At 51.2% G+C, this 13,720-nt stretch overlaps 1 protein-coding gene and 1 non-coding gene across 4 annotated transcripts in view; one reads left to right on the top strand and one right to left on the bottom strand.

Moving 5' to 3' along the window:
- Positions 1-13,720, top strand: part of LOC132378781 (G-protein coupled receptor 161-like) — a 74,369-nt gene that overhangs the window by 23,390 nt on the left and 37,259 nt on the right. The window lies entirely within an intron of this gene.
- Positions 7,296-7,401, bottom strand: LOC132379282 (U6 spliceosomal RNA). The gene has a single exon (XR_009507358.1). It is a non-coding gene; the product is annotated as a U6 spliceosomal RNA (small nuclear RNA).

The following is a 13,720-nucleotide window of genomic DNA, read 5'->3' on the forward strand; positions in this document are numbered from 1 at the left end:
GTACTCAATACTTTCAACTATGAAGGCCAATGTGCCAACAGCTTTCTTTATGACCTTATCTACCTTAACACCACTTTCAATGAATTATAGATCGGTATTCCCAGATCCCTTTGTTCTACACACTCCTTGGTGTCCTACCGCTCACAGTGTAAGACCTACCCTCTAGTCCCAGGCCTCCATTCAGAGAGGTAACCATCTGCTACCACTCTCTGGCTTCCCTCACAAAGCCAAAGTATAATCCAATTTACTACCTCATCTTGAGTGCAAGTGACTGAACCTTCTTGACCAACCACCCATGTGGGACCTTGTTAAATGCCTTGCTGAAGTCTGGGTAGATAACATCTACTCTGTTGCCTTCATTAAATTTCCTTGTAACTTCCTCCTGATGTCCTTCTACGGGCATCCTGCTTCCTGAACTCTGCCTGCCCTTCATCTATATTTGGATTATATGCAAACTTGACCGCAAATTTGTCCAGTCTTTCATCCAAATCATTGACGTACAACGTGAAAAGAAACAGTGCTAACTCTGCAGAACACCACTGGTCACCACCAGCCAACCAGAAGAAGCCCCCTTCATTCCCACTCTTTGTCTTCTGCCAGTCAGCCAATCTTATATCCATGCTAGTGTATCTTGTAACATTATGGGTTCTTATGTTATTAAGGATAGACTTAAGAATTTCTTAATAATAGACTCCAACATCTGTCCATTTTTTCAAACATTTTTGGGGTATGAATTTTCGGGGTGCTTGGAGGCATATGATAAAATAGGTCAAAGCCATCGTGGTTTCCTTGAGGGGAAGTCTTGCCTGACAAATCTGTCACAATTCATTGAGGAAATAGACAGGGTAGGCAATGGAGAGAGTAGGCAACTTGGATTTTCAGAAGGCCTTTGACGGGAAGCCGCACAAGGCCACTTAGACTGTAAGGCATAGGAGCAGGATTATGCCATCCAGCACATCGAGTCTGCTCTGCTATTCAATCATGGCTGATCCTTTTTTTCTTACCTCTTCCTCAACCCCAGTTCCAATAAGAACCTATCAATCTCTGCCTTAAATACACCCAACGACCTGGCCTCTACAGCCACATGTGGCAACAAATTCCTCTAATTCACCATCCTTTGGCTGAAGAACTTTCTCCGCATCTCTGTTTTGAAAGAGCGCCCCTCTATCCTGAGGCTATGCCCTCTTGCCCTAGACTCTTCCACCATGGGAAATATCCTTGCCACATCTACTCTGTCTAGGCCTTTTAACATTCGAAAGATTTCAATGAGATAGCCTCTCATCCTTCTGAAGTCCTGTGAGTACAGACCCAGAGCCATCAAACATTCCTCATATGATAACCTTTTCATTCCTGGAATCATCCTTGTGAATCTCCTCTGGACCCTCTCCATTGCCAGCACATCTTTTCTAAGATGAGGGCCCCAAAACTGTTCAAAATACTCAAGGTGAGGCCTCACCAGTGCCTGATAATGCCCATGGTATTACAAGAAGGATACTAGCATGGATAGAAGATTGGCTGACTGGCAGGAGGCAAGGAATGGGAATAAAAGCAGCTTATTCTAGTTGGCAGCTGGTAACTATTTCTGTTCTGCAAGGGTCAATATTGGGACCACTTCTATTGACATTACACGTCAATGATTCGGATGATGTAATTGATGGCTTTGTGGTCAAGTTTGTGGATTATACAAAGGCAGGTCAGGACAGGCAGTGCTGAGGAAGAAGAATATCTGCATTTAACTCTTGGGTTTAGCAAGTGGCTTAATTTAGGGAAAGACAGCCCCCACCCCGGCCAAACTCGAGAAATCTTGTTTGGGTGGGTGCTGTGTGATGTGTTCCCCTGTTACAAACCAGTACCACAAAATAACAAACAGTACACAATATGCACTTAGATGATTGAGCTTTAAGTTGATTATGGGGTTAGTAAAGAAGCACAAAAAAATGCCTATTCTCATGTAACAGTCTATTTTGTAGCATTGGAGCTCACAGTTTTCCCGACTGTCAATAGACAATAGGTGCAGAAGTAGACCATTTGGCCCTTCGAGCCTGCACCGCCATTTTGAGATCATGGCTGATCAATTACTTTCAATACCTGGTTCCTGCCTTGTCCCCGTATCCCTTCATTCCCCTATCCATAAGATACCTATCTAGCTCCTTCTTGAAAGCATCCAGAGAATTGGCCTCCACTACCTTCCGAGGCAGTGCATTCCAGACCCCCACAACTCTCTGGGAGAAGAAGTTTTTCCTTAACTCTGTCCTAAATGACCTACCCCTTATTCTCAAACCATGCCCTCTGGTACTGGACTCTCCCAGCATCTGGAATATATTTCCTGCCTCTATCTTGTCCAATCCCTTAATAATCTTATATGTTTCAATCAGATCCCCTCTCAATCTCCTTAATTCCAGCGTGTACAAGCCCAGTCTCTCTAACCTCTCTGCGTAAGACAGTCCAGACATCCCAGGAATTAACCTCGTGAATCGACACTGCACTTCCCCTACAGCCAGGATGTCCTTCCTTAACCCTGGAGACCAAAACTGTACACAATACTCCAGGTGTGGTCTCACCAGGGCTCTGTACAAATGCAAGAGGATTTCCTTGCTCTTGTACTCAATTCCCTTTGTAATAAAGGCCAACATTCCATTAGCCTTCTTCACTGCCTGCTGCACTTGCTCATTCACCTTCAGTGACTGATGAACAAGGACTCCGAGATCTCTTTGTATTTCTCCCTTACCCAACTCTACACCGTTCAGATAATAATCTGCCTTCCTGTTCTTACTTCCAAAGTGGATAACCTCACACTTATTCACATTAAACGCCATCTGCCAAGTATCTGCCCACTCACCCAGCCTATCCAAGTCACCCTGAATTCTTCTAACATCCTCATCACATGTCACACTGCCACCCAGCTTAGTATCATCAGCAAATTTGCTGATGTTATTTTTTATGACTTCATCCAAATCGTTAACGTAAGTGGTAAACAGCTGTGGTCCCAATACCGAGTCCTGTGGCACCCCACTAGTCACCACCTGCCATTCCGAAAAACACCCATTCACCGCTACCCTTTGCTTTCTATCTGCCAACCAGTTTTCTATCCATGTCAATGCCTTCCCCCCTGTTGCCCTGAGCTTTGATTTTACCCACCAATCTTCTATGTGGGACCTTATCAAATGCCTTCTGAAAATCCAGGTACACTACATCCACTGGATCTCCCTTGTCTAACTTCTTGGTTACATCCTCGAAAAACAAGATTAGTCAAGCATGATTTACCCTTGGTAAATCCATGCTGGCTTGGCCCAATGTCGTTCTCCATCGATTTTCTCCCTGGGCGTTGACTCCCGACCCCTTTCCAAGTCCATTCCGTCCTGCAGTCTACGACATCCCCGTTCTGGCATCTTCTCTCTCCATTTTCTGCTGAACAAAAGCCTGTGAAATCCCTTCTCTCAGACCCACAAGAAAAAACAACCTGCCTCTCACTGGATGGCACACATTCCAAAGCCCCCATTATCTCCGGTCATAACCCAAACACTGCTGCTACAGAGAAACCATTACCTCAGCAGTGAAACATTACAGACAGGCCATTATATTATCAATGAAACCTTACAGAAAGACTTAGAATGGGCAAAGAAATGGAAGATGGTATATAGTGTGGGAAGCGTATTCACTTTGGTCAAAGGTATAAAGGCATAGACTATTTTCTAAACATGGAGGACATTCAAAATTCAGAGGTTCAAAGATTTTGGGAGTTCTTGTGTAGGATTCCCTAAAGTTAACTTGCAGGTTGAGTTGGTGGAAAGGAAAGGAAATGCAATGTTAGCATTAATTTTGAGAGGACTAGAAAATAAAAATAAAGATGTGATGCTGAGGCTTTATGAAGAATTTGTCAGATCATACTTTGAGTATTTGTGAGCAGTTTTTCCCTTATCTCAGCAAAGATGTGCTGGCATTGGAGCGGGTCCAGAGGTTGTTCACGAGAATGATTCTGGGGATGAAAGGGTTAATGTATCAAGAATGTTTGATGGCTCTGGGCCTGTACTCACTGCAGTTTAAATGATTGAGGGGATTTCACTGAAACCTATTGAGTATTGAAAGGCCTAGATAGAGTGGTTGTGGAGAGGATGTTCACTATAGTGGATAAGTCCAGCTTCGGAATAGAGGGATGTCCATTTACCAACAGAGATGAGGAGAGATTGCTTTAACCAGAGGGTGGTGAATCTGTGGAATTCATTGCCAAGTCATCGAGTATATCTAAAACAGGTTCTTCATTAGTCAGAATGACAAAGGGAGAAGGCAGGAGAGTGGGGTTGAGAGCAATAATAAATCAGCCATGATGGAATGGCAGAACAGACTTGATGGGCTGAATGGACTAATTCTACTCCTATGTTTTATGGTCTTATAGTCACAAAATGACAAATTTCACAACATACACCTGGTGGCCACTGTATTAGGTACATCTGTCCCCTGCTTGTTAATGCTATTATCTAGAAACAGCCATTCATGTGGCAGCAATTCAATGTATAAAAGCACTCGGACATGGTCAAGAGGTTCAGTTGCTGTTCAGACCAAACATCAGAATGGGGAAGAAATGTGATCTAAGTGACTTTGACCATGGAATGATTGTTGGTGCCAGATGGGGTGTTTTGAGTATCTCACAAGCTGCTGATCTCCTGGGGTATTCACACACAACAGTCTTTAGAGTTTAGAGTTTACAAAGAGTAGTGTGAAATAGAAAAAAAATGTCCAGTGAGTGGCAGTTCTGTGGGCGAAACTATCTTGTTAATGAGAAAGGTGAGTGGAGAATGCCCAGACTGGTTCAAGCTGACAGTAACTCAAATAACCACACATTACAACAGTGGTGTGCAGAAGAGCATCTCTGAATGCACAGCATGTCGATCCTTGAAGTGGATGGGCTACAGCAGCAGAAGACACTCAGTGGCCATTTTATTAGGTGCAGGAAGTACTCAGTACATGGCCACTGGTGTATGTCAATGTTAATAAGCCTGATTCTGAATCTGCTTCTGATTTCACATGTTAGCCTTGGATGATGACCCTCCATCACATACAAATTCTATGAGTGATAGTGGGCAGATGTTGTTACACTCAGGATTTGGATCTATTCTTGTATGCAATAGTGACCGTGGCTTATCTGCAGAACAGAAACTTTGAAGTTTGGCAGCTGGGTAATTTAAAAAACATTGCAAATTACTAAATAATGAGGGAGATATTTCTAGGAGGACATGAACAGTGAAGTGAATTGGGCAGGCTTGTGCCTAATGCATTTCAATAGAAGAATAGTAAAATGCTAAATCCCAGGAGGAGGTTGTGTCTGATTTTCGATAAGCAGAGCAAGACGTTAAGATGTTTTGGGTAAATATTTCTGTGAATTGAGTTTATGGAATTAAACACAGATTTTTAAATCACTAGTCAGGTCTTGACTGGACACAAAGAGATTCTGCAGATATTGGAAATTCAGCGCAACAAACACAAAATGCTGGATGAACTCAGGTTAGGCAGCATCTACTGAGGGGAATAAGCAGTTGACATTTCAGTCTGTGACCTGAAACATGGACTGTTCATTCCCCTCCACTGATGCCTGCCTGACCTGCTGAGTTCCTCCAGCCTCTGCAGGTCTCGAGTGGCCACGGTACAAATTTCTTCTGAACAAATCTAAAAAGAGAACAGGGATTTGTACCAGGGATGGGGAACATCACTTCAGTCTGGACACTGGAAAAGGTTTGTATATGCATAAATTAAACCCAACCTAGCCACAGAAATGTAAACCTCCTCCCCACCCCCGCCCCCCAGCTTGAAGGCTTTTGATACCACCAGACTCTAACATGTGTTGTGTGTGGACATAGGTTCTTTATAGAGTTTGTTGGTGGTGAAGGGAACATTTGTCAACAGTGTTCAAAGTAACAATGGATCTTACTGTAACACAACAATAATGCCTTACTGATATTTGGGTGGGTCCACAGACTCTGGTTACATCTTTATTTGCCCCTCTCATTGTCGTGTCCCTCTCGCAGTGCAGTACTCCCTCAGCACCACCCCTCCAAAATGTGGTGCTCCATTTGCACTACCCCTCCCACAGTAACCCTCCCTCTGTACTGCCCCTCCCAATGTGACCCTTCCCCAGTACTGCCCCCTCACAATAGAATCCTCCCTCAGTACTACCCTTCCCATAGTGACCCTCTCTCAGTACAACCCCTCCCAGAGTAACCCTCCTTCTGTACCGCCCCCCCAGTGTGACACTTCTCCAGTACTGCCCCCTCACAATAGAATCCTCCCTCAGTACTACCCTTCCCATAGTGATCCTCCCTCAGTACAACCCCTCCCAGAGTAACCCTCCTTCTGTACCGCCCCCCCCAGTGTGACACTTCTCCAGTACTGCCCCCTCACAATAGAATCCTCCCTCAGTACTACCCTTCCCATAGTGATCCTCCCTCAGTACAACCCCTCCCAGAGTAACCCTCCTTCTGTACCGCCCCCCCAGTGTGACACTTCTCCAGTACTGCCCCCTCACAATAGAATCCTCCCTCAGTACTACCCTTCCCATAGTGATCCTCCCTCAGTACAACCCCTCCCAGAGTAACCCTCCTTCTGTACCGCCCCTCCCAGTGTGACCCTTCCCCAGTACTGCCCCTCTCAGAATAGACTCCTCCCTCAGTTCTACATCCCTTTTATTTTTACGAAACTATAGAAGTCTATTTACACAACAAATTTATAAAGTACAAACATTAAGTGTTCATACGACAATGACTAATTCAAATTAAAATATGATTACTACCGTCTATAAAACCCTGGGGACTCACTACTGGACCCATTGCGGCTGATACTCCCCCCTCCAAGGGCAGCCGGGCACGAACGTATCTTCAGAAGAGGGACAGAATGTTGGCCCTGGCAGAACCCGCAACTGCCCGCCACCTAGACCCATGAATGACCTTCTAGGCCAGGCCCAGGATCAAGCCCACCAGGCCCATCCCGTTCCGTACTGGGTGCCCGTCGACGAGGAGTGTGGGGCTGAAGTGAAACCAGAACCCGAGTAGCAGCCCCTTCAGATACTCAAACAGGGGCTACTCTGTATAAACGTGGTACACTGACCCCTCCCGGGCACAGAGTGGACAGGTGGGTGGGGTGTCAGTGAACCTGCTCAAAAACCTGTAGTACGGTACAACCCTGTGCAACACCTTCCAGCCCAGGAGCCCATAGTTCAGGGGAAGGACCCCTGCATAAAGAGACTTCCACCGGGGACCTCTCCTGCTGCCAGATGGCACACAGACCACCAAGGCGAGTCTGGTTGGAAAAATATGGAATGCTTCACAAATGCACGTGTCACTCTTGTGCAGGGATCATGCTAAACGTCTCTGTATTGTTCCAGTTTTTAGTATACATGCTGCCGAAGTGAATACTGCCCCTCCACCTCCGTGTCTCTTCCTCAGTTCCACTCTTCCCACAGTGTGACCCTCCCTCAGTACCACCCCTCCCACAGTGTGACCCTCCCTCAGTACCACCAGTCCCACAGTGTGACCCTCACTCAGTACCACCAGTCCCACAGTGTGACCCTCCCTCAGTACCGCCCCTCCCACAGTGTGACCCTCCCTCAGTACCACCAGTCCCACAGTGTGACCCTCCCTCAGTACCACCAGTCCCACAGTGTGACCCTCCCTCAGTACCACCCCTCCCTCAGTACCGCCCCCCCACAGTGTGACCCTCCCTCAGTACCGCCCCCCCACAGTGTGACCCTCCCTCAGTACCGCCCCCCACAGTGACCCTCCCTCAGTACCACCCCTCCCACAGTGACCCTCCCTCAGTACCACCCCTCCCACAGTGTGACCCTCCCTCAGTACCACCCCCCCCACAGTGTGACACTCACTCAGTACCACCCCTCCCAGTGTGACCCTCCCTCAGTACCACCCCTCCCACAGTGACCCTCCCTCAGTACCACCCCTCCCACAGTGTGACCCTCCCTCAGTACCACCCCTCCCACAGTGACCCTCCCTCAGTACCGCCCCCCCACAGTGTGACCCTCCCTCAGTACCACCCCTCCCACAGTGTGACCCTCCCTCAGTACCACCCCTCCCACAGTGACCCTCCCTCAGTACCACCAGTCCCACAGTGTGACCCTCCCTCAGTACCGCCCCCCCACAGTGTGACCCTCCCTCAGTACCGCCCTCCCACAGTGTGACCCTCCCTCAGTACCACCAGTCCCACAGTGTGACCCTCCCTCAGTACCGCCCCCCCACAGTGTGACCCTCCCTCAGTACCACCAGTCCCACAGTGTGACCCTCCCTCAGTACCGCCCCCCCACAGTGTGACCCTCCCTCAGTACCACCCCTCCCACAGTGTGACCCTCCCTCAGTACCACCCCCCCACAGTGTGACCCTCCCTCAGTACCGCCCCCCCCACAGTGTGACCCTCCCTCAGTACCACCCCTCCCACAGTGTGACCCTCCCTCAGTACCACCAGTCCCACAGTGTGACCCTCCCTCAGTACCGCCCCCCCACAGTGTGACCCTCCCTCAGTACCACCCCTCCCACAGTGTGACCCTCCCTCAGTACCACCCCTCCCACAGTGTGACCCTCCCTCAGTACCACCAGTCCCACAGTGTGACCCTCCCTCAGTACCACCCCTCCCACAGAGTGACCCTCCCTCAGTACCGCCCCTCCCACAGAGTGACCCTCCCTCAGTACCACCCCTCCCACAGTGTGACCCTCCCTCAGTACCACCAGTCCCACAGTGTGACCCTCCCTCAGTACCACCAGTCCCACAGTGTGACCCTCACTCAGTACCACCAGTCCCACAGTGTGACCCTCCCTCAGTACCGCCCCCCCAAAGTGTGACCCTCCCTCAGTACCACCCCTCCCACAGTGTGACCCTCCCTCAGTACCACCAGTCCCACAGTGTGACCCTCCCTCAGTACCGCCCCCCCACAGTGTGACCCTCCCTCAGTACCACCCCTCCCACAGTGACCCTCCCTCAGTACCGCCCCCCCACAGTGTGACCCTCCCTCAGTACCACCCCTCCCACAGTGTGACCCTCCCTCAGTACCACCCCTCCCACAGTGACCCTCCCTCAGTACCACCCCTCCCACAGTGTGACCCTCCCTCAGTACCACCCCTCCCACAGTGACCCTCCCTCAGTACCGCCCCCCCACAGTGACCCTCCCTCAGTACCACCCCTCCACAGTGTGACCCTCCCTCAGTACCACCCCTCCCACAGTGACCCTCCCTCAGTACCACCCCTCCCACAGTGACCCTCCCTCAGTACCACCCCTCCACAGTGTGACCCTCCCTCAGTACCACCCCTCCCACAGTGACCCTCCCTCAGTACCGCCCCCCCACAGTGACCCTCCCTCAGTACCACCCCTCCCACAGTGTGACCCTCCCTCAGTACCACCCCTCCCACAGTGACCCTCCCTCAGTACCGCCCCCCCACAGTGACCCTCCCAGTACCACCCCTCCCACAGTGACCCTCCCTCAGTACCGCCCCCCCACAGTGTGACCCTCCCTCAGTACCACCCCCCCACAGTGACCCTCCCTCAGTACCGCCCCCCCACAGTGACCCTCCCACAGTACCACCCCTCCACAGTGTGACCCTCCCTCAGTACCACCCCTCCCACAGTGACCCTCCCTCAGTACCACCCCTCCCACAGTGACCCTCAGTACCACCCCTCCACAGTGTGACCCTCCCTCAGTACCACCCCTCCCACAGTGACCCTCCCTCAGTACCGCCCCCCCACAGTGACCCTCCCTCAGTACCACCCCTCCCACAGTGTGACCCTCCCTCAGTACCACCCCTCCCACAGTGACCCTCCCTCAGTACCGCCCCCCCACAGTGACCCTCCCAGTACCACCCCTCCCACAGACCCTCCCTCAGTACCGCCCCCCCACAGTGTGACCCTCCCTCAGTACCACCCCCCACAGTGACCCTCCCTCAGTACCACCCCTCCCACAGTGACCCTCCCTCAGTACCGCCCCCCCACAGTGTGACCCTCCCTCAGTACCACCCCCCCACAGTGTGACCCTCCCTCAGTACCACCCCTCCCACAGTGTGACCCTCCCTCAGTACCACCCCTCCCACAGTGTGACCCTCCCTCAGTACCACCCCCCCCACAGTGTGACCCTCCCTCAGTACCGCGCCCCCACAGTGTGACCCTCCCTCAGTACCACCCCCCCACAGTGACCCTCCCTCAGTACCACACCTCCCACAGTGTGACCCTCCCTCAGTACCACCCCTCCCACAGTGACCCTCCCTCAGTACCGCCCCCCCCACAGTGTGACCCTCCCTCAGTACCACCCCTCCCACAGTGACCCTCCCTCAGTACCGCCCCCCACAGTGTGACCCTCCCTCAGTACCACCCCCCCACAGTGTGACCCTCCCTCAGTACCACCCCTCCCACAGTGACCCTCCCTCAGTGACCCTCCCTCAGTACCACCCCTCCCACAGTGACCCTCCCTCAGTACCGCCCCCCACAGTGTGACCCTCCCTCAGTACCACCCCTCCCACAGTGACCCTCCCTCAGTACCACCCACAGTGTGACCCTCCCTCAGTACCACCCCTCCCACAGTGACCCTCCCTCAGTACCACCCCTCCCACAGTGTGACCCTCCCTCAGTACCGCCCCCCCACAGTGTGACCCTCCCTCAGTACCACCCCTCCCACAGTGTGACCCTCCCTCAGTACCACCCCTCCCACAGTGACCCTCCCTCAGTACCACCCCTCCCACAGTGACCCTCCCTCAGTACCACCCTCCCACAGTGTGACCCTCCCTCAGTACCACCCCTCCCACAGTGACCCTCCCTCAGTACCACCCCTCCCACAGTGACCCTCCCTCAGTACCACCCCTCCCACAGTGTGACCCTCCCTCAGTACCACCCCTCCCACAGTGACCCTCCCTCAGTACCACCCCTCCCACAGTGACCCTCCCTCAGTACCGCCCCCCCACAGTGTGACCCTCCCTCAGTACCACCCCCCCACAGTGTGACCCTCCCTCAGTACCACCCCTCCCACAGAGTGACCCTCCCTCAGTGTGACCCTCCCTCAGTACCACCCCTCCCACAGTGACCCTCCCTCAGTACCGCCCCCCACAGTGTGACCCTCCCTCAGTACCACCCCTCCCACAGTGACCCTCCCTCAGTACCGCCCCCCCACAGTGTGACCCTCCCTCAGTACCACCCCCCCACAGTGTGACCCTCCCTCAGTACCACTCCTCCCACAGAGTGACCCTCCCTCAGTGTGACCCTCCCTCAGTACCACCCCTCCCACAGTGACCCTCCCTCAGTACCGCCCCCCACAGTGTGACCCTCCCTCAGTACCACCCCTCCCACAGTGACCCTCCCTCAGTACCGCCCCCCCACAGTGTGACCCTCCCTCAGTACCACCCCTCCCACAGTGACCCTCCCTCAGTACCATCCCTCCCACAGTGTGACCCTCCCTCAGTACCACCCCTCCCACAGTGACCCTCCCTCAGTACCACCCCTCCCACAGTGACCCTCCCTCAGTACCACCCCTCCCACAGTGTGACCCTCCCTCAGTACCACCCCTCCCACAGTGACCCTCCCTCAGTACCACTCCTCCCACAGTGTGACCCTCCCTCAGTACCACCCCTCCCACAGTGACCCTCCCTCAGTTCCACTCTTCCCACAGTGTGACCCTCCCTCAGCATTGCTTCAGAGTGTGAGAGGGAATTTAGAAACATAGAAAACCTACAGCACAATACAGGCCCTTCGGCCCACAAAACTGTGCCGAACATGTCCTTACCTTAGAAATTACCTAGAGTTACCCATAGCCCTCTATTTTTCTGAGCTCCATGTAGCTGTCCAGGAGTCTCTTAAAAGACCCTATTGTAGCCGCCTCCACCACCGTCACCGGCCGCCCATTCCATGCACTCACCACTCTCTGCATAAAAAAACTTACCCAGACATCTCCTCTGTACCTACTTCTAAGCACCTTAAAAATGTGCCCTCTTGTGTTAGCCATTTCAACCCTGGGAAAAAGCCTCTGACTATCCACACGATCAATGCCTCACATTATCTTATACACCTCTATCAGGTCAGCTCTCAAACTCTGTCGCTCCAAGGAATAAAGGCCAAGTTCACTCAGCCTATTCTCATAAAGCATGCTCCCCAATCCAGGCAACATCCTTGTACATCTCCTCTGTACCCTTTCTATGGTTTCTACATACTTCCTATAGTGAGGTGACCAGAACTGAACACAGTACTCCAAGTGGAGTCTGACTGGGGTCTGTCCAGGGTCCTATACAGCTGCAACATTACCTCTTGGGTCCTAAACTCAATCCCACGATTGATGAAGGCCAATCCACCATATGCCTTCTTAACCATAGAGTCAACCTGCGTAGCAGCTTTGAGTGTCCTATGGACTCGGACCCCAAGATCTCTCTGATCCTCCACACTGCCAAGAGTCTTACCATTAATGCTATATTCTGTCATCATATTTGACCTACCAAAATGAACCACTTCACACTTATCTGGGTTGAGCTCCATCTGCCACTTCTCAGCCCAGTTTTGCATCCTATCAATGCCCCGCTGTAACCTCTGACAGCCCTCCACACTAAACACAACACCCCCAACCTTTGTGTCATCAGCAAATTTACTAACCCATCCCTCTACTTCCTCATTCAGATCATTTAGAGTAGGGGTCCCAGAACAGATCCCTGAGGCACACCGCTGGTCATCGACCTCCATGCAGAATATAACCTGTCTACAACCACTTTGCCTTCTGTTGGCAAGCCAGGTCTGGATCCACAAAGCAATGTCCCCTTGGATCCCATGCCTCCTTACTTTCTTAATAAGCCTTGCAAGGGTTACCTTATCAAATGCCTTGCTGAAACCCATATACACTACATCTACAGCTCTACTTGTCATCAATGTGTTTAATCACATCCTCAAAAAATTCAATCAGGCTCACAAGGCACAATCTGCCTTTGACAAAGCCATGCTGACTATTCCTAATCATATTATGCCTCTCAGGATCTTCTCCATCAACTTACCAACCACTGAAGTAAGACTCACTGGTTTATAATTTCCTGGGCTTTCTCTACTCCCTTTCTTGAATAATGGAACAACATCCACAACCCTCCAATCCTCTGGAACCTCTCCCGTCCCCATTGATGATGCAAAGATCATTGCCAGAGGCTCAGCAATCTCCTCTCTTGCCTCCCACAGTGGCCTGGGGTACATCTCAACTGGTCCCGGTGACTTATCCAACTTGATGCTTTCCAAAAGCTCCAGCACATCCCCTTTCTTAATATCTACATGCTCAAGCTTTTCAATCCGCTGTAAGTCATCCCTACAATAGCCAAGATCCTTTTCCATAGTGAATACTGAAGCAAAGTATTCATTAAGTACCTCTGCTATCTCCTCCAGTTCCATACACACTTTTCCACTGTCACACTTGATTGGTCCTATTCTCTCACATCTTATCCTCTTGCTCTTCACATACTTGTAGAATGCCTTGGGGTTTTCCTTAATATTTTCCACCAGGGCCTTCTCATGGCCCCTTCTGGCTCTCCTAATTTCTTTCTTAAGCTTCTTCCTGCTAGCCTTATAATCCTCTAGATCTCTATCATTACCCAGTTTTTTGAACCTTTTGTAAGCTCTTCTTTTCTTCTTGACTAGATTTACCACGGTTTTTGAATAACTTTGAATACAGCCTTTGAATACCACAGTTCCTGTACCCTACCATTACCTTCCTGTCTCATTGGAATG

Source organism: Hypanus sabinus, chromosome 21, assembly GCF_030144855.1.
Source record: "Hypanus sabinus isolate sHypSab1 chromosome 21, sHypSab1.hap1, whole genome shotgun sequence".
Lineage (NCBI taxonomy): Eukaryota > Metazoa > Chordata > Chondrichthyes > Myliobatiformes > Dasyatidae > Hypanus > Hypanus sabinus.